The sequence below is a fragment of the Hibiscus syriacus genome, unplaced genomic scaffold, assembly GCF_006381635.1.
Source record: "Hibiscus syriacus cultivar Baekdansim isolate YM2019G1 unplaced genomic scaffold, ASM638163v2 tig00111582_pilon, whole genome shotgun sequence".
Classification (NCBI taxonomy): Eukaryota; Viridiplantae; Streptophyta; class Magnoliopsida; order Malvales; family Malvaceae; genus Hibiscus; species Hibiscus syriacus.
Window position 1 is genome coordinate 7,545,871 of NW_024063126.1, and position 23,314 is coordinate 7,569,184.

Below are 23,314 nucleotides of genomic sequence, written 5' to 3' on the forward strand. Positions count from 1 at the left end.
ATTGTTTTATCAACAAAAAGCTAAGATAGCTTGGTTGCAGGAAGGTGATAGGTGCACAAAGGTTTTTCACTCTCATGTGGCAGTGAAGAATAAGTGTAATACTATTTAAACTTTACTTGATGAGAAAGGAAATAGATTGGATTTTTTTTTAAGTTTTGTCTTCTGAGTTAGCGAGGTATTTTACTAAGTAGGTGGGGACTACTGATGTTAATGTTGTGGGCTGTAATGAGAATGTTTTGGAAGAGTTGCTTGATTACTCTATGCCTACTGAGGTAGGGGAGAGTTTGGTTAAGGAAGTTTCTAAGGAGGAGATTAAGGATTCTCTATTTTGTCAGGGGAAAAATAAAATTATGGGGCTTGATGGTTTTACCTCGGGGTTTTTTCAGGCTATATGGGTGATAACTGTCGTTTTGATGTCAAAATAAATTCTTTCTTATCAATTAATAAATAAGGAAATACATAGTAAAGAGAAGTAAGGGTCGATCCACAGGGACTTACAAAAATTCCAAATTTCTGTCTGAATTGTTTTAAACAGGAGAAAGTAGTAAAGGGGTTTTGGTAAAATGCGATTAAATAATAAAAAGATTAAATAAAAGGCAATTTTAAGTGAAAATAAGAAAATAAAGAATGTGACGTTTGAAATTGAATATGGTAAAAAAACCAGCCTCAAGCCTCGCATTGACTCAATTTCCTTCAGATCATCGAATTAGATTTTCCCTTCGGGATTCACGTCAGTTACTTTGTCTACAAGGACAATCCTCGTGACTATTTTGTATACCGAATACCCAAGGTAATCTTTGATTCCGGCTTTAGAAACTGATCTGATTAACATCAATTATCGTAGATTAATTACCGTTTAAGTTCGTGAAGACCAACTCGGATTGTTGCTTCAATAACCACTAATTTCGATCTCAATTCCCTATTGGCAAGGCTTTCTCACCAAGTGTGTTCCCAGGAAGTTGAATGTGCTTTCAATAAGCCAATCATTCCTCCCACGCATTTAATCACAACACCATATTAACCAAAGTCAATCTTTGATTTTGAAAACTGTTTTGATTTTGAAAAATAAGCACAAAGATTGAAAGAGATATTCCAAAGTTATTAAGGGCCTTTTTCAATTCTCCTGTTGGAATTGAGTCATTGCTTCAAGTCTCAGCTTATGAGAAAATTAGCTAAGCATGAAAAAAGTTATACTCAGCATATTTAAAAACAAAACTTAAAAATAAAGTAAAAAAACTGAAAATAAAGAAGAGAACTTTTATAAAACTAGAAAGGATAAAAAGATTGTAATATGAGTTGTGAGTTTAGGCTTACCCCAACAGGGTATTTATAGCCTCTAAAAACCTAGAGATAAACAAAGAATTTTTTTGAAAACATTTTGATATTTAGATATAACAAATAAAGTGTTAAGTAATTTTAAGATTTTATATTCGATTTAAAATATTATATTCGATTCAATTATTCAATTATTCAAATATTTCAAATATTACTCTAAAGTTTTCAAATATCAATTTTACTCCTTACTAAATGAAAATTTGAGTTTTATACTTAAAATATATTTTAAACAATTTTTACAAAGTATTTCGAACCACAATTTAGTCAAAATTAAGATTTTATAAGGGTAGTACCGATACTGCCTATATAGTATCGATACCCCCCAAACATCGAACGCCAAAGTGGTATCGATACCCCTATACGATATTGATACCCTTATATATAGTAGTACTGATACCATAGCCAATGGTATTGATACTACCTCTTTGTTTTTGACTCTGAGAAATAACAAAATGCAATTTGGGCACCGATACCATGATCGGTATCGATACTACTTTATATAGTAGTATCGATACCCCCTGGACAGTATCAATACTACACTAAAAAGTAGTACCGATACCCCTTGGCTAGTATCAATACCATTGGAATGCAACGGTCGAAATATTTGAATTTATAACAGGTAGTACTGATACGCCTATGAAGGAGTATCGATACCCATACGCTCCCAACAGCTTTTTCAAGTGGATTTCACACTACAACGACTCTATTAACTCTACCAAGATTTAAAACGTTCATAATTAATTTGAGGTGTATTTAAACAAATTCTGAAGCCATTGGTGATTAAGAATTACATTAGAATTGAGATAGAAACAAGAGATAAAGCATCAAACCTCAAGTTTGAGCAATTCAAGCCAAAATCCTTTCAATATTCATTTTTCTTTTAAGAACACACTTTGTGCTCAATTGTATTTATCTTTAAGTGTTCTTTATTTGTTCTAGAATTGTACAAACATTCTATCTTATGAGGTTTTTTTGTAAGTTTGCAAAATTTGTAAGTTTTTTTTGAAAGTGAGTGTTCTCAAGAATTTGAGGTATAATTCTTGAGAGAGTTGTAAGGTTACTCTTTGTCCTCAAAAGAAAGAAAAATTAGTGAATATGTGGAAAATCCTTAGTGTGGATAGCTAAGGTAGTGGACATAGACTTTGGTTGAGAAAGTCGAACCACTCTAAATCGCTATGCAAATATTTTCAATTTTCCGTCAACGCTTCCACCAAAAATTTAATTACCAATTCACCCCCTCTTGGCTATTTCATTCGATCGATTAACTCAACAATTGGTATCAAAACTTGTCTCATTTGAAGGTTTTACCACCTCTTGAGAAGATCCGGGAAGAGTTCAATCGATATTCAAGTCATCAATGGCCTCTACGTCAAACTTCGACTTTGTTCTTGATTCTCAGCCCGTCAACAAGCCTCCTTTCTTAAATAGAGCTAACTATCCCTATTGGAAGAATAATATGAAGTTCTTCATTCAATCTAGTGACACGGGAGCATGGAAAATCATGATGAGAGGATACTCTGAACCATCCACAGATCCAGAAATATGGAGTGAATAAGAGACGAGATTATTCCAGCTCAACTCAAAAGCTATCCATATTCTTTTCTGTACACTTGGACCAGATAAATACGGAAGAATATCATCTTGTTCAGCCGCCAAGGAGATATGGGACAAACTTCAAGTCACACATGAAAGAATTAAAAAGGTAAAAGAATCCAAAATTAGTCTTCTTACTAATAGCTATGAAAATTTTAGGATGAAACCAGATGAATATATCAAAGCTATGACGGATAGATTCTCAATGATTGTCAATCACCTCAAGGCATTTGGAGAAATAATCCCTAACGAGAAACTTGTGAGGAATATAATTTAATCTCTTCCAAAAGCTTGGAAATCTAATAAGACTGCGATTATCGAAGCTAAAGACCTTAAGTCTTTAACTCTCGATGAGCTCATTGGTTCTCTCCTTACTCATGAAATGATGATTCAAGATGAGGTAGATCATGAGAAAAAGGATGATACAATGAAAGAGACAGAGAAAAAGAAGAATATTGGTGTCGCTTTCAAATCCACCAAAGATGAGAGTGACTCTGACGATAACGAGGATGAAGAAATGGCTTTGCTTTCCAGAAGACTCAAAAAATTAATGAAGCCAAATAGAGGAAGAAAATTCCAACAAAATGAAGGCTTCAAAAATGAGTCTAAGGAGAAGGACCTAATCATTTGCTATGAATACAAAAAGCATGGGCATGTTAAATACGATTGCCCATAATTGAAGAAGAAGGGTATTTCAAAGAATAATCATAAAGCACATGAGCTACTTGGAGCGATGACGAATCATCCGATGAAGAGGAACAAGAAGTAGTAAACTTGTGCTTAATGACTTTCGGGGAGGATTCTCAGGTATCCTCTAACTCATCTAATTTAGAAGATTATTTATTAGAGGAATATAATGGGTTGTCTTCGGATTATGAGAAATTATTTTCCAAATACAAGAAAGATATTTCAAAATTGAAAAATGAAAAAGATCTCATATCCAAGACCAACATTGAACTCGAAAGTAAGATTAAAGATTTGCAAGTCAAAATCGATGATTTTGAAAAGAAAATTTATGATTTGCAAAACTTACTTTCTAGAGTTTATGATGATCATCAAAAGGAAACTGATGATCTTAAAGCTTCTTTCAATAAAGTTGGATCAAATCGTTTTGAAAAAGGAGAAAGTTCAAAAATCCAACTATATTATGAAGAATTTTAAATCTTACAATCATAGAGGTCCCCAAAGAACCTCAAATGGTAAAATCATTAGGAGTATATGGGTTCCTAAAGGACTCAATACTACTAAAGATAAGGATATCCTAAACAAATGGATACGCAAGGGGATAAGGCTTTTAGGGACTAATGAATATGGACCCAAAAGAATTTGGGTACCAAAAATCAAAAATTAATCTATGTTTGTAGGAAGAGGAGCATTGCTTCAAGGCACGAAATACAAGTTCAAATTCATGGTACCTTGATAGTGGATGATCGAGACACATGATCGGAGACAAGAGCAGGTTTACTAAGCTTAACGAAAAAAATGGAGGAGTGGTAACCTTTGGTGACAACTAAAAAGGTTACATTGAAGGTATAGGTACTATAGGTAATACCTCTTCCATACAAATAGAAAATGTGTTATATGTGAATGGGTTAAAGCATAATCTATTAAGTATTAGTCAATTATGTGATAAAGGATACAATGTCTTGTTTGAAACAAACGGTTGTAAAGTTATCGACCTTGCATCTAATAGGATTATGCTTATTGATCATAAAATAGGAAACATATACATGGTGCATTTAAATTCTATTAATATGACTAATTTATGCTAGTTGCCAATGATGAACACGATAGTTGGTTATGACATAGGAGACTAGGACATACAAGCATGAGTGTTTTGCAAAGATTTTATCAAGGCAATTTAGTAAGAGGTTTGCCAAAACTAAAATTTGTTAATGATAAAATCTGTGATGAATGTACAAAAGGAATACATAAGAGAGCTTCCTTTAAATCCATTAACGATGTATCAACTAGTAGAGTATTACAATTGATCGATATAGATCTTTTTGGGCCAATTAGAACTACTAGCTTGGGTGGAAAACAATATGCTTTTGTATTAGTAGATGACTATTCTAGATTTACTTGGGTTATATTTTTAAGTACTAAAGATGAAGCATTAGAAAACTTTATAATTTTTTCAAAAATAATCCAAAATGAAAACGGTTACTCCATTTTAAGTGTTAGGAGTAATCATGGTACTGAATTTGAAAATCTTGGATTTACTGATTTTTGTAATTCAAATGGGATTAGCCATAATTTTTCAGCACCTAGAACCTCTCAACAAAATGGAGTTGCTGAGAGAAAAAATCGAATTTTAGAGGAAATTGCTAGAACCATGCTTTGTGAAAATAATTTGCCAAAATATTTTTGGGCGGAAGCCACAAATACCGCTTGTTTTATTACTAACTGAGTAATGATCATGTCTATTTTAAAGAAAACTCCATATGAAATTTTCAAAAATAAAAAACCTAACACTAGTTATTTTCATCCTTTTGGATGTAAATGTTTTGTTTTAAACAACGGTAATGACAATCTTGGCAAATTTGATGCTAAAAGTGATGAAGAAATTTTTCTGTGTTATTTCTTAAATTCTAAAGCTTATCGTGTATTTAATAAAATAACTTTAGTGGTAGAAGAATCTATACATGTTGTTTTCGATGATAACCCCCTTCCGAGGAAGGATTCTTGTGTTGATGATGATGTAGGTATAATAAATGCAAATGACGTGGGAGAATCATCATCAAAGGAAAAAGTGAAGGATGAGGAAACTCAATATGCCTTCAAGAATCTAACCACTGAAGAAAGGGAAGTCACATACCCAAGAGAGTATAATTATGTCAAGGATGGTGAGATTTTAGGTGATCCATCCAAAGGGGTAACTACTCGATCTTCTCTTAGGGACATTTGTAATTATGTTGCATTTATCTCATGCATAGATCCTAAAAATGTTAAAGAAACATTAACTGATGAAAATTGGATTATGGCTATGCAAGAAGAGTTAAATCAATTTGAGAGAAGTAATGTATGAACAATAGTTGAAAAGCCTAGTAATAAATCTAATATAGGTACTAAATGGGTGTTTAGGAATAAGCTAGATGAAAGTGGTAACATAGTGAGGAACAAGGCTAGACTTATTACTCAAGGCTATAGTCAAGAAGAAGGAACATACTTTGATGAAACATATGCTCATGTAGCTAGGGTGGAAGCAATTAGAATGTTGTTGGCATTTGCATGTTTCAATGAATTTAAATTATATCAAATGGATGTTAAAAGTGCATTTTTAAATGATTTTATAAAATAAGAAGTGTAAGTGGAACAACCTTCTGGTTTTGAAGATTCAAAATTTCCAAATCATGTTTTTAAATTGACAAAGGCATTATATGGTTTAAAACAAGCTCATAGAGCTTGGTATGAAAGATTGTCAAATTATTTAATTGAAAAAGGTTTTTCAAAAGGGAAGGTTGACACTATATTGTTTTTAAAGCGAAAAGGTAAAGATTTATTGGTAGTTCAAATTTATGTTGATGATATAATATTTGGTTATACTAATGATGCTCTTTGCCAAGAATTTTCAAAGCTAAGGCAAGGTGAATTTGAGATGAGTATGAAGGGAGAGCTTTCATTTTTCTTGGGGCTCCAAATCAAGAAAAGGAAAGATGGCATCTTCATCAATCAAGCAAAGTACATTCAAGATATGCTCAAAAAGTTTGGATTGGATAATGTGAAACCCCAAGCCACTCCTATGAGTTCATTTACAAAGCTTGACAAAGATATTAAACTTTATACGTCAATGATTGGTTCTTTACTTTATCTAACCGTAAGTAGACCGGACATTATGTTTAGTGTTTGCTTATGTGCTAGATTTCAATCATGCCCTAAGGAATCACATCTACAAGCCATTAAGAGAATCTTGAGATACCTTAAGGACACTCTTAGTATAGGACTTTGGTATCATAGAGACTTTAACTTTAGCTTGCATGCCTTCTCGGATGTGGATTATAGAGGATGCAAAATAGATAGGAAAAACACCTCCGATACTTTTCAATTCCTAGGAAATATGCTGATTTCTTGGTTTTCAAAGAAACAAAATAGTGTTGCATTATCTACCACTGAAGAGGAATACATTTCAGCCAGTAGTTGTTGTGCACAAGTTTTATGGATGAAACAACAACTTTTAGACTATTGAATTGAAGTTGGTACCATACCTATCAAGTGTGACAATATTAGCGCTCTTTGTCTCACTAAAAATCCCATCCAACACTCTAGAACTAAGCACATTAAAATTAGACATCATTTCATTAGAGATATGTCACAAAGGGAGATGTAGTTCTAGAATTTGTTGATACTTTGCATCAATTAGCCGCTATTTTTACAAAACCCTTGGATAAGGATAAATTTTGGACACTTAGGAGAGAATTAGGTTTAACCAACCTACCTTGATTTTGTGTTTAAAATAATTTAGCACTTTTAATGATTTAACCAACCTACCTTGATTTTGTGTTTAAAATAATTTAGCACTTTTAATGATTAAGGAAACAATGCATATAAAAAATAACATTTTTGAATGCCTTCTATGCTAATAGTTAGGGGGAGTTTATGATATTTAGTGAAAATTAATAATATGTTCAAATTAGGCTTAAGTTTGATTTGTTTGATTGAACATAATTAATTTTCATAATATGAGTTGTCAAAACCACAAGGGTTGATTAATTTTGCATGCAAAGTGTTTAAATGCAGATTTTTGACCATTTTGTTCATTTGGTATCGAAACTGGCCACCCAGTATCGATACTCCTCTTGCTAGGTATCAATACTACTAGCATAGTATCGCTACTTCTTCAACGAGTATCGATACCCTTGTATCGATACTACGTAAAAATGCCTTAAAGTATCGATACCCATCGAAAGGTACCGATACCCCCTGTTGGGTTTAAGCTATAAATCCCTAAAAATATTAGATTTTCGCAAAACCCCCAAAAACTCAAACACTCTATCGTTCCTCCCTTCTCCCTACTCAAAACATCATATTACCTAATTCCTTTGATTTCAAGTCAGAATCTCATCATTCTCAACTCCTAATCCTGCCAATATCATTAAATTCGTGCAAACAACACTACATTCCACTTAATCTCGAATTTTTCAAGGTAATTTTTCTAAACCACTACTTTATTGGATTTTGAACATATGATTAGTTCTAGTTAGTTCTAGTTCAAATTAGTGATCGGACATTACATTGTACACTAGAATCTACAAGTAATTTTATCAAAAACACAATTTTTCAGATTCTTTTTAATTTCAAAATAAAAAAATGTTTTTGATTTAATTGTTGTTTTTGATTTAATTATATTGTATTAATGAAAACTGTACATATTATAATTTTTCAAACTTAGTTTTCAAAATAATTTTCAAATTTTCCCATTAGACAATAGTGTTAGAGAACCATGAATATTGAGGACTTATATTGAGTTTTGGGATTAATTGTGTTGCATACATATGTTGCTTAATTGCAAGTATTCCATCCCATTCCGATTTCTTGAATCATTTTTAAATGCCCTAGGTCATCATCTAGTCATTCCTCCCAACCATAAAACCCACCTTCTATTCCACCTCCAAATCCCAATCCTAATGAACCCGATATGATTATATGTAACTCTTGTTTTAACGAACCTAGCCGTAGAGGTCTCTACACTAGGTATGTTAACCATTTTGAGTCATATCATATTAGGGAAGAGAGTATCCCAATTATTCAAGCCATGGTTGACATGAACTTCAAATACTTTCCTACCCTTATATCATGGAAGTTTGATAAACTATATAAAGTTAAACCTATTGTTTATCAACAACTCATACAAATTTTCTATTCAAATACCGTTTGCATACAAAAAGAGTCCAACATCTAAACCATAAGTATTCTCTCCTATCTCTTGGGGAAATACATTAATATAGACTTTGAGTTTATAGCCACAACTTTTGGATTAGATAATGAAGGGTTAGATAATTAGCGAGATTTAGTGCCTTCACAATATGAGGTCAATTCGAGTGCAAGCATTCTAGACTATCAAGAACATTTCCTATACTTCATGATCTCTTGGTGGTTTAGACCATCCGGAGGTAAATACTCTAGGTTTAGAGCTCTTGACCTATGGTGGATGCATTGCATCCAACATAATAGGAAAATAAATCTCCCTCAAATTATCTTTGGGGAACTCGTAGAAATCGTAAACAACATTCATTCTAAAAGAGATGAAACTTTAGTTTATGGTTGTCTATTGAGTAATATGTTCATGAAATTCGGTCTTAAGGTATACCTAGACATAGCCATCCCATTAACTACCGAAATTAACCTTAAATCCTTAAAGAAAATGGGATGGACTGTAGACGACAATAAAAATTGGATTCACTCAACAAAGAAAACTCCCGGTGCTATCTCTTCACGATCTGCTCCAGCTCTGGCTGCTGCTCAAGAGCTTGACGATCTTCTAAGGGATGTCGACGATCCCGCAAACCAGCCCGAGGATGAGCCAACCATGTAAGAGAGTCCGATGCCTTCATACTTTCGCTCTTTCATGGAGACATTTGACTTGAGGTTTGTATTCTTATAGTCCCAACTCATGGCTCAACACTTAGAGCAACAAAGGTAAACTCGAGCTTGCTTTGACGAACTCAATGCTAGGGTCGATGCGCTTACACGAGATGTGGCTTCTATATGAGCACATTTTTCTCCTCCCAATACACCGATGGATGACTGACCTTGCCTTGCTAGTTTTCTTAGTTTGAACTTTGAACTTATACATTTTTAAACATTTTGATGATTTTGATGTTTGAATATTTGGTTGTTTGGATGTTCGTGTTTGAGATGTTTAATTTTTAATAATTAGACTTTTGAACTTAATTGAATGATTATTTCAATTAGTTTATGCATCATTTACATTTTAGATCAATTATGACCAATCCCTATTGCATATTGTTTTGTGGATATTGATTATATGGACTAATGACTAATATTTCTCTTAACTTTAATATTAGCAGTTATATACATACATAAATTTGGAAAACTTGTTTTAAAATGAATCATAAAATCTTTTTGATTTAACAAAAAGGGGGAGAATATAGTAAGGGGGAGTGGGAGTAATTTTTCAAAAATTATTTTTCAAAAGAAAATCTTAAAATTTCAAAAGTGTTTTGTTAATATCAAAAAGGGGGAGATAGTTGAAAATATTTTGATATTTCGATATAACAAGTAAAGTGTTAAGTAAATTTAAGATTTTATATTCGATTTAAAATATTATATTCGATTTAAAATATCATATTCGATTCAATTGTTCAAATATTTCAAATATTACTCCAAAATTTTCAAATATCAATTTTACTCCTTACTAAATGAAAAATTGAGTTTTATACTTAAAATATATTTTAAACAGTTTTACAAAGTATTTTGAACCACAATCGAGTCAAAATTAAGATTTCATAAGGGTAGTACCGATACTGCCTATACAGCATCGATACCCCAAACATCGAATGCCAAAGTAGTACCGATACCCCTACACGGTATTGGTGCCCTTATATATAGTAGTATCGATACCATAGCCAATGGTATCTATACTACCTCTTTGTTTTTGACTCCGAGAAATAACAAAATGCAATTTGGGTACCGATACCATGATCAGTATCGATACTACTTTACATAGTAGTATCGATGCCCCTTTGGACAATATCGATACTACACAAAGTAGTACCAATACCCATGGCCAGTATCGATATCATTAGAATGCAACAGTCGAAATATTTGAATTTATAACAGGTAGTATCGATACCCCTATGAAGGAGTATCGATACCCATACACTCCCAACAGCTTTTTCAAGTGGATTTCACACTACGACGGCTCTATTGACTCCACCAAGATTTCTAACGTTCAGAATTCATTTGAGGTATATTTAAACACGTTTTGAAGCCATTGGTGATTAAGAATTACACAAGAATTGAGATAGAAACAAGAGAGAAAACATCAAACCTCATGTTTGAGTAATTCAAGCCAAAATCGTTTCAATATTCATTTTGATTTCAAGAACACACTTTGTGCTCACTTGTATTTATCTTTGAGTGTTCTTTCTTTGTTATATAATTGTGCAAACATTCTACCTAGTAAGGTTTTTCTGTAAGTTTACAAAATTTGTAAGTTTATCTTTGAGACAAAGTGTTCTCAAGAATTTGGGTACCCCAAATTCTTACCAAATTCTTGAGGGAGTTGTAAGGTTACTCTTTGTCCTCAAAAGAAAGACAAATTAGTGAATTTGTGGAAAATCCTTAGTGTGGATAGTTAAGGTAGTGGATGTAGACTTTGGTTGAGAAAGTCGAACCACTCTAAATCGCTGTGCAAATATTTTTCAATTTTCTGTGAAAGCTTCCACCAAATTTTAATTGTCAATTCACCCCATCTTGGTTATTTCATCTGATTGATTAACTCAACAAAATTAAAACAAAATAATCCTAAAGATAATTGTTTTTTTCTAAATTCAAACTTTAAAATAAGTCTCCTAATGCAACTCTGCCCGTCGTCCATCTTCCAGAAGGCGTGCTGCTAGATCTTCTAAAAACTGCCACTGACTGGACCTTCTAGAAATTGCCATGTTAGAGCGTGTCATGCCCAGAGTCTTGCCCATGTCTCCATCCATGACCAAATAATAATAAAAAAATGCAGAATGCGCCCGTTTTACCACTAAGTCTGGAAAGTAAGATCATGCATGAAAACAAGCATAACACAACCAAATCAGCAGCAATAAATCCATAAGATCGAATAATTAACGAGTAAATACTACCGATTCTGAACACTCATCAATGGGATATTGTTGGAAGTGGTTTTGTAGCTGTTGTTAAACACTTCTTTTTTGTTTCTAGCTTGTTTTTTTTTGTTTTAATGCTATTGCCATAACTCTGGTTCCTAAAATCCCAATCCTTATTTGGCTAAAGACTTTAGGCCCATCTCATGCTGCTCGGTCGTTTATAAAACTATTATTAGGGTCTTGGTGGGTTAACTCACTCCTTATATCCTTGATATGGTTTCTTCTAGTCAGTCTGCCTTTATTAACTGTAGAAATATAATTGATAATACTCTTATTGCATAGGAAATTGTTTGAAGGGGCTAGGTATTCCTGATCAATTTTTTTCTTGGATCAAGGCTTGTGTTTTTGGTGCTAGGTATTCTATTTCTTTGAATGGCTCTTTGGTTGGGTATTTAAAGGGTGAAAGATGGGTTAGACAAGGGGATACTCTTTCCCCTTACCTGTTTGTTCTTGTTGTGAATATGTTATATAGGCTTTTGGAGGTTGCTATTGCTAAGGGAGTTTATTCTTATCACCCTAAGTGTATGAAGGTTGGGTTAACCCATCTTTGTTTTGATGATGATGTCGTTATTTTTTGCAAGGGGTGGATTTCATCTTGGGGGTTAAGGGGGAGCTGAGGAAGTTCTATAAATTTCGGGCCTTAAGCTTAATGTTTCCAAGACTGAAATTTTTGTTTCTAGTATGACTATTGATTTGGTGAATTGGGTACAGGAGGTTACTGGTTTTAAAGTGGGTAATTTGTTTTAGGTATTTGGGGGTCCTTTGGTGACTTGTAAGTTATCTGCTAAGGATTGCTTAGTTTTGGTGGAAAAGATCAAGGCTAACCTAGGGCTTTGGCCTGACAGATGACTCTCTTATGTTGGTAGATTGTAATTAGTGAAGGTTGTGTTGTTTAGCATTGCCAATTTTTTGTTCAGGCAGCTGATTATACATGCAACATTTTAAGGAGGGTTGAGCAGTTGCTATCTAGATTTTTCTGGAATAGTGGGGATGTGTCTGCCAAGGGTGTTAGGGTGAGTTGGGGTAGTATATGTGTTCCCAAGACTGAGGGTGGTTTGGGTGTGAAAAGTTTGGCCTGTTGGAACAAAGCTTATGTGTTGGTGTTGTTGAAGAATTTGCTTGCTTCCGAGGGTTCTTTGTGGATTGCTTGTGTGCAAATTTATGTCTTTAAGGCTAGAGATTTATGGCAAGTGGAAAGTAAGGTCTCTTTTAGTTGGGTGTTGAAGAAGGTGCTTAAGCTTGGAGATGAGGCTTGTTTCTTAGTTTCTGATGATGGGGCTCAATTTTCTGCCTGGTGGGGGTGGAATGAGATTAGGGATAGCAGACCTAAGGTTGACTGGCATAGACTCGTATGGGTTTTCTTGTATATTCTCAAGCATTCTCTCATTGCTTGGATAGCTATTCTTGACAGACTCCCTACTCAGATCATCTGAGGATGATGGGGTTTAATGTTGACGATGGTTGTAGACTATGTGGAGGGGTGGTTTGGATGTTTGTAATCATATATATTTTTTAATGTTATTTTGTTGGAAAGGTTTGGGAGGCTATCCTTGGGCTTTTTAGGATTCAAAGGTTTGTGAGCAGTTGGGAAGAGGAGCTTGGATGGACAATGGCTTACCTAAAGGGTAAATATCTTATTGTTCACATCTTGAAGGTAGCTTGGTGTTCTTTTATTTACTGCATTTGGGTGGAACGAAATCGAAGAGAGTTTAGGGGGATTAGTAGGAATTTTGGAGATGTTGTTGATACCATTAAGGATATTGTTAGGTTGACTGTTCATAGGTGGATTATTGGTTAAGATGTGGTTAATTGCTTTCTTAATACAGCTTGGGACATTCATGTGCATTAGGGATTTGTTATGATTTTGATTGGTTTGTTATTAGTAGCAGAGTGGTCTGCTTTCTTGGATTATAAAGTTTGATTTATAAAAAAACTGCAAAACAAGTTAATGAAGAACACAGCTAGAACAACACTGCTTCAGGATCCTCCCCAAAGACCTCCTTAAAAAATCAAGCCAACCACAACAACTTAAAGATTTACCACCATGCCTTGAACAGATCACACCTATCTAAACCTTCAATAGCCAACCGCCCAACAAGGGAACTGCCCGAGACTGCAACAGAAATATAATTCACTGAGATAAAACCCTTTAACAGTTCGTCAATCTCCCATAGTCGCTTATCATGGAAAATCTTTTCATTTCGACCCAACCAAGTGCTCCACAAGGAGACTGAACACGAAGCTAACCACAAAATCTGTAAATTTTCAGAATGAAAAAAGGGAAAAACAAAACCTAAATAACTCCTCGACACTACACAAATCGCCCCAAGCCACATTCCACCAATGTGCAAAAGATAGCCAGATACCCTGTATAAATCTGCAATTAACAAACAAACAGGTAATTGACATCCTCATCTACCGATTCACACCAACAAGTACCCACTCATTCCGTCAATCAGCATTAGTTTAATCCCTTCATTATGTCTTATTTGTGTACAGGGCCTACGTCGATACCACTAACATGAATATTCACTTATGATGTTTTCATTGTCTTATACCTGCATGTAGAACACTTTGCCACTTTTTTCAATCCTACTCAAGTGGAATTACATATCTTCTTCGAGATCTTCCACATCATCATCATCAGGACCAACGACATGGATGCTAGTACCAGCAACAACAAGATCAATGCCTTGTATAATGATAAAGAAGAGGTTAACTAATACTAATTTATTTGTGCAATTATCAGATGTAATAGAGAAGCAAATGTATTTCTAATTTCCAATCACCTGTGACCCTGTTCTGGTTTGATCCCCTTCTTGTTATTTTTGCATCTGATATAATAAGAGATTAACTAATAATTTATTTGTACAGTTATCAGATATGATAGAGAAGCAAATATATTTCTAAGTTCCAATCACCCGACCCTGTGCCGCTTTGATCTCCTTGTGTTTGTTTCTGTAACTGAATGGTGATGGGGTTCCATAGTATTAGCATCTCATTGAGAATCAAAATTGAGGTTGGATTTATCATATCTCATAACATCAGTAATGGTGTAACTCTCTACATCCACGTAAATTACATGAACTCCACATTTCTTCACTTTGATATGTTTTTCTTTATTCTTAATGAATGGGAGATGTTTGATGTAGAATTGAAACTATGCCTCCACATAATTTTGGTCTTCTTTAACCATATCCTTCCCACATAGAATGAAAACATGATCATCCTTGCTCTCATAAATCTTCCAAGCAATTTCCCTGAAATAATTTACTTTTGAACTTTTTAAAGCCACCGTCACTATCATTACCACTGGAGACTAACGATTGATATTCACAGATAAATTTAAGATTTCCAAAGCTATCGCAGTCAATGAGATCGACCACAAGACATATAGCAAAAACTAATAATCTTCTCCCACTACTCCCCCTTGTGGCTATCTTCAAACTTAATGAAGAATTCATGCTCTGATACTCAAATCTATATGCTGAAATTTTGTTTCCCGGAAAACAATAAAACAAATTTGGTTCGGGATCAATCGAGAACTCATGATCATATCTTGATGCCCATTTATCCGCTAGGAATTGAATTTGCCTCGATGTTATCAACTGAATCTTGATTCAAGCCAAAGCAATTAGAGAATATCATTGGTGCAGTCTCTTTCACCATCAAAAGAATAGAAATTTCGATCAGTGAAAGATACACTCTCTAATGATATGCAACCATGTGTATCCAAGTACTTCAGGTTTGGTGGAAGCTCTGAGAGTAATTTGAGGATCTTGGAATTTGTCATCTTCAACTGTTGAAGATTATTTGAAGACTCTGAAGGAAATGACACTTCTAAAATTTGAGTTTCAGATAAGTCTAAGCAATATACCTTTCTTGGGATTTTTGGGAATTTGACAATTGGACAACATCTCAAATACAATGTTTCAAGTCTGTCCAGATGCTTAATTGAACCAGGCACTTCTTCTATTTTAGTCAATGATAAATTTAAGTGATACAACATCTTTGGGAGTTCAGGAAGTTGGACCAAACTTCTACACAACTTACAGTCGAGGCTTTCGAGGTTGATGGCTCTTAATAGATTAGGGATCTTCCTTAACTTCACGCAAAAAAAACGTCAATTTCCCTTAAATTAACAAGATCCTGTACAAAAAATATATAAAATAGCTGTATTACTTGTAAGCATTGTCTATTTACTCTAGTCGCATAACATATTTACTTGTAAGCATTAGATTAGGGTTCTTCCTAGATAAAGGAAGCATAAAAGCATATACCTGAAAATCTTCATTCCAAAGTTGTTCCATATTGGCCCCTGATAATTTCAACACTACAAGATTCTTTGGATTAAAACTTAGTGATAAAGATTTGAAGGGGTAATTCTCCCACTGAAGATACTTTAACTCATTTGGAAGATAATCAATATCAATATCTCCATTTGTAAGTGATCTCTTAGCCCAACTCGATAGAAATTCTGGGACATCAAATTTGGTATATCTAAGATTAGGCATGCTCTCAAAACATGCAGGACTTAACTTTAGGTTATTACTATGAGACATGTCGAACTTTATTCCTTCAATTTGGTCAGTTCCCTGATATAAAAAAACAATTTATCAAAGTATTAGTATAAGAAAGATTATATGCATTCTAGTTAAATCGTAAATAAAATGCAATTATATTAGGAAATGCTTACACTAATTGGAGATATCATTAAACATGTTTGTTTTTTTTATTGTCTTTCTATATAAAAACAGTGCATTAGATATGTAACTAACCCAACAAACATTAGAGCAGATCCTATGTTATATCCTAAAACATATATTTTTACATAATATCAAGTGTGTGTGCGTGCGTGTATATATATATAAATAGTGTGATACAGAACCACAGGACATCATACAAAAGGGGAAAATAAGTATAAATATAAATAACTCTTACTTTATTGTTGAGCACTTGATACACGTCTTTAGGATTCCATAGCCTTTACGCTCTTCAGGGTATTTAGATTCTTGATCAATAATATCTTTACCCATTTCTTCAAGCATATCATGAATAGAAATCCGCCCGTAAGAATTGATGTCAAATAGGCAATTGTCGAGCAAGTTGCTTAGTCCACTCACAGCACCTTTATACACGCGACTTAGATTTTTTTCCACTTTTTCTTTTGATTCGCCTTTAAAGAATTATACTAAGTCGAGCAATATATCCTTCTGTAGTTTATCCAACCCATCAAAACTACTCTTCAAAATGGGTGAAATTTTTTGGTTCATCAAACTTGTTTACTTTTTCCACCTCACTTTTCCACTCTTCTATAGACTTTGAATATTGCTTAGCACCCAAAATCTTAAGAGCAAGTGGACTGACATGGGCTAACCGTACAAACTCATAGGATAGATGTAGAAAATCAACAGAAGGATTCAACTACTTAAATGCAGTAACAGGAAAAAGTTGAAGAGAAGTTTTTAGTGCTAATTAATCAGTTTTAATTCAAATGATGCAATATTTTTTAAAATGGCAATTTATGTTATTTTACGCAAATGTCGTCTTGTTAATTTATATTCGATTCACATTTTTAAGTCAATGAGGGAAATATTTATTGTATAAAGGAGAAATAGACGATATAACCTTCTCATTGGAGGATGTGAAAATATTGTGATTTCTTCTCGAATTAAGGAACGTTCCCTAGCAAATAATTCAAAGCTAATCAATTAAATTTAATAAAAGGATCATACTTTAATTATCGATGCGATTCATGATTTCCACCATTACAACAATGTGTAAGCAATCAAGTACCGATTTTCGAGTGTTGTGGGGGTGCTTATCCTTCCCCACGTGTAACCGACTCCCGAACCCATTAAAATTGAATCTTTGATGACGCATACCGATTTTTGTCTACAAAATGATTTTTTCTTAAAATTGGTTTAAAAGACATTTTTAGGTATTCGACCTACCTATCTCAAAGTTCAATGACGACTCCTATTAAATTTAATTCAAATTAATTTAAAATCTCCATTTTTTTAAATAAAAGTCATAATTGTTTTATAAAATAATATTTTAATTGTTTTTAAAAAAATGGTTATGAAATCTTGACGACTCCGCTGGGGACTTTTTTTAGAGAGTCAGGTTGTAAGTCGTTTACTTATTGTCGTTGTGGTGTAAATTATGAGTTCGAGTCTATAGTTAGCTTATGATCCATTTATTGAAATTTATAATTTCTGTGTGTTTATCGTACTAACATTTTAATTCATTTTTCAGCTTTTGTTAAAGTTTTTGTCAAGTTTTTTCATTTCCATTTTTGAGTTAAAGGTTTGTATACTCCTCCTCACACACATCACGTGCATTTGCATAACATAAGTTTTAGACCCGAGATTCGATCCAAATAAGTCGGGGTGAATGCTTTACTCTTGTAATAATTTATTCTTCGTATGAGTTTTAGCAAATAACCCATGGGATACATACCTTATACCTTCGTAGGGATTTATTCCTCGTATGGGTATAAGGCAATGAATCCCCTCAAATTGAACTCGGTCCGTTTGAAACCTGTAATGGGTGAGGATCCAGGGTTTGGTAGCCCAAGGGGGCACTGACATCAATGATAATTCGAGTACCATTTCCTATTAGAGCCGAAATCATGCATATAATGAACCGTAGAACGGTCACCCTAGGTATAGTTGTATCGAACCTCTGTCCGTCAATAGGTACCAAAAATAAATGTACACAAAGGAGGAGTGTTTCTGAACCTTTACCTTCTGCTTTAAATTCATAGAATAAACATGCGGTTAGGATCATTTTCTTGAAATAAATCATTGTGGGTAGAAAGCATGTCCGAGCAGTATTGTTATCTAATGAAAGCATGTTTGGGTAGATGTCATGATTGGGTAGGTGTTATATTTATCTATAGATAACCTCTTTTAACTCTATTGATTATTTTGTTTGTACTGACTCATTTGTTCATACTAACTCATTTCTTTTCTTTTGTTTGTGTCATTTTTCATCCTTCTTTGCATTGCATTGCATCGTCATGACATGATGCAAAAGTGTTGATCCGCAAGGGGATAGTCGAGAAAATTTTCACAAGAAGAGATAAAAGTTTTCAATCAAGCAGTCGTGTACACAGACATGCACCGAAGGTTAAAAAAGTTCAGAGAGTCAAAGAATGAGACTTTCTCGAAGATCGTGCAGCATTCGAGATTGGAAATATGATCCATTGATCTGAGGAGTAATCCAGCATTAAATCTTTATCTACAATCGTTTCATCACTAACCGCCAAGAAGTGACACACTGACTTCACCACCGCAAGGGTATTAACTGAGTTAGGTTACAAAGCATTTGAGGGCATAATTTTCAAGGACTAAGATTCGATATGAAGCAGTTATCCATTTCAGACTCAACATCTAAGCGAATGCATGTTTGTAAATTGGATTGTCTTGTAATGTGAAGGCTTTTATTTCTGGTGAAAATTATTCTATGATACCCTCCATTGCGATCAACATTTTTTGCATTCTGCATTTGCATCATTGCATTATGCATGGCATTCATTTAAGCATTTTTACATGCATTCAATCATTGAATCATGTGTTTATCTCATGGGGAACTATGAATTGTTGCTTCTAATTGTGTAACTGTATTCACACAGTGCTGAGAATGGATACAAAATTTGAGAAACTGAGTAAAGAGCTGGAGGAGAATTTGCAAAGGATACAAATATAGTGGGAAGCTAAAATGGAGCACGCACAAAAGGCCACCATAAAACGTATCTTGCAAAACCAAAAAGACCTAGTTGACCAAATAGTAGTAAAACTGGTTGGGCTCAACCAAGAAAAAGGAAAAGAGAAGATTTCTTCTATCCGAGAAGCCTCTGAATGTGTAATATCGCATGCTAATCTACAAAGACTCATTTCGCCACACCAGCTCCCAAGTCACCAAGTAGACTTCTTCGCCGCTAAATCTTGTATAACTGTGACAGATCCTCGGGATAATTCTACTAATTACAATAGATCAGATCATAATGAGATGAAAAGAGCTAACAATGAGATCCCATAGAATTTGAAAATGTGGTGCAAAGATACATTCAAAGGAATGAAATAGCAGAGCTCTCACAATGAAATTGATGCAACAAAACTAGTCTTAGTTCCTGACTTGGTGCTTCTGCCCAAATTTAAAATGCCCGATTTTGAGAAGTACAATGGAACCAATTGCCCTAATGCTCATCTCACGATGTTTATTCGAAGAATGACTGGATACACCAACAATGATCAGATGTTGATACATTGCTTTCAAGACAGTTTGACTGGACCTGCTTCTAAGTGGTATAACCAACTGTGTCGTACTCAAATCCACTTATGGAAGGATTTGGCTCGTGTTTTTCAGGTCAATACAAACACATAACTGATATGGCCCCTGATTGAACAACGTTACAAAATATAGAGATGAGGAGTGATGAAAGCTTTCGACAATATGCTCAACGATGGAGGAATGTGACATCTCAAGTGCATTCACCAATGTTTGAAAGAGAGCTAATCACTCTGCTCATCGATACATTGAAGTCTCCATATATCAACCACATGATAAGGGCTGCTACTAAGAGTTTCTCTAACATCGTCATGTGTGGAGAAATGATAAAAAGAGCTGTAAAAAATGGCCAGATAAGAAGCACTAGTAGTACTGACATTGATGAAAGAACTGAGATTAACATAGTGGGATCTTACCTAGTTAATATGGGGACCAAACCTCATAACATGTTCCGTGAAAAGACTCGCATCAAATCAATTTCAATGACGTATAAGGAATTCTTCCCAATGATAGTTAAGAGGAACCTTGTAACTCCAGTTCGATCCAAACCAAGAGAGGCCCCATATCCTGAAGGCCATGATGTTAACTCCATATGCAACTATCATATTGGGAGCTTAGGGGACACCATTGAGAATTGTGGGGCATTGAAGCACAGGGTCCAAGATCTAATTGATTCAGGGGGATTGATATTCAATGTGTAATGGGGTATTCTGATGAGGAGTAGGTTGTGGCATCCATTAGAATTTTGTTACATTCTCATCAAAAGCATTTCATCTTGTTTTAACTTGTTTTTCTTTTTCTATGTGTGAATGTTTGTAAGTCACTTGACGTTCGAACATTTTAAATAAAATGCTTTATTCTGAGAAAATGAGCAATGAGCAAATTTTAATCTTGAGATTCTTTAAATATTATCTTAATTAAAAGTTTTTAATAATTGAGGTTGTAAACATTTGACAAATGAAAAGATTGAACCCCTTGATCCTAATCTAAATATACACCAGAATACATATTTTTCTCTTAAATGGACCAAGCTAGTTTTCTCCTCATATACAGAGTCAATAAGGGGCTTGACATTCAGGTACGTGTTAAGAGCGAACAAAGTGGGGTAACTTGCAAATTAGTTTGCAAAACTAATTGGTTCTTACTTCTATTGATGACATTCAATGATGATCATGATCTTCTCAGATGGAATGGTCAAGTAGGCGAATCTAGTTTAGGTCAATTGCTTGGGAATTGAACTCTAATGATGAGATTTTCTGACCTTCAACAAACACTGGGACTATAACAGGTTCTCCTTGGCAAGCTTAAGAAATGGAATCTGTATACCCATAATATATATATGTATACAATAAAGCTGATATATTCCACTAAAGCAATTGGTTATAGAGGAAACTTGAAAGCCCTGGCTTTATGAATAGATTTCATTCAAACTATGACATTGATCGGGTACCTAGAAATTCAGTGTTTTCTCCACTGTGGTTGTCAAGTCGAAGACTTTGTGATGACATGAATCCTTCAGCTAGCTGAACAAAGGCAATTATAAAATATATATGCAATAAAGCTGAATTCAGCTAGCCAAACATTGGAAAATAAAGTTAAATTTACTAAATAAGAGTTTCGGTGAATATGGACTAAGGGAGTTGAGGAACACCTGTTATAGTTAAACTCAAACGAGCACTCAGGGATGTAATTTTTTATATCTATATTTCTGCACTGTCTTTGCTAAAGGAGTCTACAAAGCTTGAACAAATGGAAGATTTTAGAGAACTGAAATAGAAGTGTTCTAAAAGCTAGCAATTGACTTGCTAGTTGCGACATTTTGTCCGCCTCTGATCAAAATGCCAAACCAGGAAAGAGGGTGATGCCATAATCTTCACGAAGGACAAATCAATGAAACAAACCTAAGAATTTAGATAGCCAACCTCAAAACCAACATGTCGATCTTGATATTTGTCAAAGATTTGCAGCTATCAAATATTAAAAGAGCAGTTGATTCTTTTGATATCCAATGAACTTCTGTTTTATGATTTTTTTCAATTGTGAAACTTAGAAGGAGACAATATTTTTCAAATTTCTTTTTGATGTTTTTCAAAACTTTGAAAATAAAAAGAAGACGAAAAACATTTTCAAACAGATAAGTTCTCTGGAAGTATCTTGGAATTCAACGAATATCCCTCCGAAGCTTAAGAACAAAGTTGGGGCAAGGGAAGCGAAATATTTTGGGGGAAATTTGATGGAGCAAGGAAAATAAATTGTCTCAGGTCGAGGTTTGTAAGAGTCACCCTGGTGGAAATGAAGACAAACTAAATCAAGGATAGAATGAAGACTGCTTAAGCAACCATTCCCCTCACAGATCTAAAAAACATACATCAACGTATACATACATGATATATGAAATTTTCATCTTTGCATCAAACATTCATCATCATGTGCATTAAGGACATTTTTCTCCTCTCTTGCGGATGTATTCAATAATTCATCCAATCAAACACATAAAATACAAACTTCATCATGACACCCATAAACATACAAGATAGGCAATAATAAATAAATCATTTCGATCTTTCAGGAAATAAAAGCTCGAAAATGACCAGATGTCTTCAAACTGAAAGAACAATGTCATTTGACTTCCTGAAGTCAACAATCAGATTTTCTGAAGACATTTCCTCAACATGTAGGAGTGGGTAATCCATAATCCCTTGATATCGTCTCTCAAAACAAACTCCTTCTCGATTAAGACATTTTTCCACAAATTTTGAAATTCTTAAAAACAAAGTTTTGTCTCGCTTGAGACAGTTTTCTCTAAAAAAAATTGTCTCGCTTGAGACAATTTCTCTCAAAACAAATTTGTCTCGCTTGAAACATTTTTTCTTTAAAACACAAATTCTGAAGTATTTTCACTGTAAACATAATTTATAATCTTTGAGTATATTTTCCTTGAAACAATTTTGTCTCCCTTGAGATAGTTTCTCATGAAACACCCATATTTGAGATCGTTTCCCTTGAAACGAATTATGTCTCCCTTGAGACAGTTTCTCTTGAAACACATGCCTTTGAGATTGTTTCCCTTGAAACGAATTTTGTCTCCCTTGAGACAGTTACTCTTGAAACAAATCCCTAATGATGGCCAGTTGTCCTCATCGCGTAAGAACCGTGTCATCCCTCGACCAGACCTCCTCATCACATAGGAGTCGTGTCATCCTTAGATAACCAGTCGCTCTCATCATCTAGGAACCATGTTATCATCCCTA